General features: G+C 44.3%; 1 long non-coding RNA gene across 2 annotated transcripts in view; it reads right to left on the reverse strand.

The window, feature by feature from the left end:
- Positions 1-1,139: 1,139 nt before the first annotated feature.
- The window catches only part of LOC114611637, a 24,597-nt gene continuing 23,025 nt past the window's right edge, over positions 1,140-2,711 (reverse strand). For both annotated transcript variants that reach the window (XR_003709870.1, XR_003709869.1), the window contains 2 exons: positions 2,024-2,181; positions 1,140-1,948 (listed from right to left, as the gene is read on the reverse strand). This is a non-coding gene — a long non-coding RNA (uncharacterized LOC114611637). The remainder of the gene's footprint in view (positions 1,949-2,023; positions 2,182-2,711) is intronic.

The raw sequence follows: 2,711 nt of genomic DNA on the forward strand, positions 1-2,711 counted from the left end.
TCAATTTCAGCTATGCATAGCAAATCACCCAGAATTTTACATCATCTATGTAAAATATAAGATGTAAAAAAAAAAAAACTTAATACTTTTTAGATTGCTAAAATATAGTCTTTGTTTTAGTTAGCAAAACTAAAACAAATTTTAGTTTTAAAATTACACCCTTAGTGGCAAACTTTGCTTTATCCTTAAAAGCCATCTTGGAACTCAATGACAAATAATAAAATACCTTACCAAATAAACTTTAAACCCTTAGCACTTAGCCATTTAGATAACTCCAGACTCAGATTCAATGTTTGATCAGATGTTTGCAGTCTCTGATCATCCTCAGAAGCAGATGTAGAAATAAAGGAGGGTGTAGCTCAAGGTGGAGTGCTCTCCCACCATGCCTAAGGCCCTGGGTTAGAGCTTTAGCAACCCTTACACTGGACATGGTTTGGTGTCCATGCCTGTCATCCCAGCCTCTGGAGGTGAGGTAGGAGGATCGGAGGTTCAGGGCCATCCTCAACTGCACAGGTCTAAGCTTCTTGAGACCAAACTTAAGGAGTCACTTATAAACTTAAGGAATACACACTCTGTGTACCAGAGTGTGATCTGTGCTGTTTTCAGAGATCTTGCAAAGATGGTGTGCTGAGCCTGAGGTCTTCACCAGGTGCTAGTGTGTGAGACCAGAGGCCCAGCAGAAACATTTGTCACCACTTCATCCCCCCAAGGTGAAGAAAGGAAGCTATAATAATAGTGGATGAATGTTCATAGAATATTGTGTTTTAAAAAATCACATGCGCACACACACACTTTCTTCTTCTAGATCTAAGAACTCCTGGCTAGAAACATCATTTAGAATGACAAACTGCCTTTGCTAAACCAAATGAGGGGACATTCACTGTTGCAAGGTTCCCGCCTTAAACCAGATTCAGCCTAGAAGCTGATCACAGAGTCGCAACCTCTTGGCCTTGCACATGACAGAAATCACCACCTCCAGGAAGCTGCTCAAAGAACCGAGGTGGTAATACCATGAACACAGGAAGCTGTACACCCTGAAGCTAAGTGGTTTACCATCCTCACATCTGCCCGGGCATCTGGGCATCCGATGACAAACACAGTCTCACTGCTTGAAAGAAAAAAAAAAAAACACCATTTTATTGGGAGATCATTCAAAAGCCATATGACTCAGCGGTGCAAAGTTCTTAATCGAGCTAGTGCATTTTTAATCCACTTCCACCATCCCATTGCAGAGTTTTCTCACCCCAGAAGAAGGCCCTAACCATCAGCAACCATTTTATACACCCCACCTAGCCCTTCTCTACTCCAGCAACCCCGAGCTGCTTTCTGCACCAATGAGCTTGCCTCTTGTGGAATGTTCATATATGTAGAGGGAAGGAAGATATGACCCTTCAGATACCGTGCTTTTGACTCTTTGTACCCTAATGTGTCTCAAATGATTCATTTGTCTTTATCACTCTACATTTTTCCAGTGAACAGATAACCCTCCCCTTGTTCATCAACTGACTAGTAGATGTCCTTTATTTGTGGATGTTGGTTAAGGTCATGAGTGGCACACCTGTGGTTTTGCTGAGCTATCAGGGAACCCTGGGCTCTCAGTCCATGCTAAACAAATGCTGTATACCCCCAGTATGCCATGCATAGGTCTGTGTACAGAGACAGGATTTTCATTTCTCATGAGTATGTATCCAGGAGTTCAATGTGTGGCTCATGTGATAATTATATACTAAGGTGTTTAAGAAATTTCAGTAGCAGCTGTGACCTTCAGACACTGTCTTCACGAAGCATCTCACCCCATGGCTATTCATTAGAGCGGTCAGATCACATGTCAGACGTGTTCTTGTCTCCTCAGCACTTGAAACAGCAAAGGTGTGAATATGTTCGCTGAGACTTCTTCCGGTTTCAAAGTCACCATCCTTCCTCAGTCTGCGAGTGACTTTGGTGCTCCCTATAAAGCAGAGGGACCTTTCTTGTTAAAGTTTGAGAAACTGATAATCCTCCTACCCACTGCAAGGTGAGTTACCATTTTTTTGGTGAGCCATCTCTTCTGAGAGACCTTCGGCTGTCAGGAGTTTCCTGCCTGGGCATGCATCTTCACCTGCCAGCTTTATGTCAGAGGAGCAGAGTGGTGGGACAAGAGGGTGTATATACCAGTCACTGTTCAAACACCATCACAAATGCCTGAGACAACAGGAAAGAAAAAAAAAATGGTTTACTTTGGCTTACAATTCTGGAGACTTCAGTCCTTCCAGGCCATGATCAATTAATTAGTCGCAATGATTTGGGGCCGATTATAAGCAGCCCGTCATGGTGGAGATGTGTGGTGGGCCAAGCCGCTCACCTCATGTCTGTTGGTGGGCAGTGGAGGAGGTAAAAATGAAGAGACCCAATCTATTTTGGGAGCAACTTGCTGTGACACAATGGGCCGTCGCTAAGCCCCACCACTCCCCAAAGTGCTGAGGTAAAAGTAATCGTGGGGTCTTGAGAAACATACCAGATCCAAACTCAAGCAGATCTGTGCCTGACTTCCTCAGGGAAATAGGAGGAGAGAGGAGCTAGGAGGGAACAGCCGAGGACTGAGCTCAGTGGATGCAAGAGCTAGATCCTTCTGCAGCTAAATGTGGTGACCCATGCCTGTAACCCCGGAGCTTGGAAGTGTGTATGGGTATCTACATATGACATCTGAAAGAGAGGAGAGGAGAGGAGAGGGG

Source organism: Grammomys surdaster, unplaced genomic scaffold (assembly GCF_004785775.1).
Source record: "Grammomys surdaster isolate TR1022 unplaced genomic scaffold, NIH_TR_1.0 126118, whole genome shotgun sequence".
Lineage (NCBI taxonomy): Eukaryota > Metazoa > Chordata > Mammalia > Rodentia > Muridae > Grammomys > Grammomys surdaster.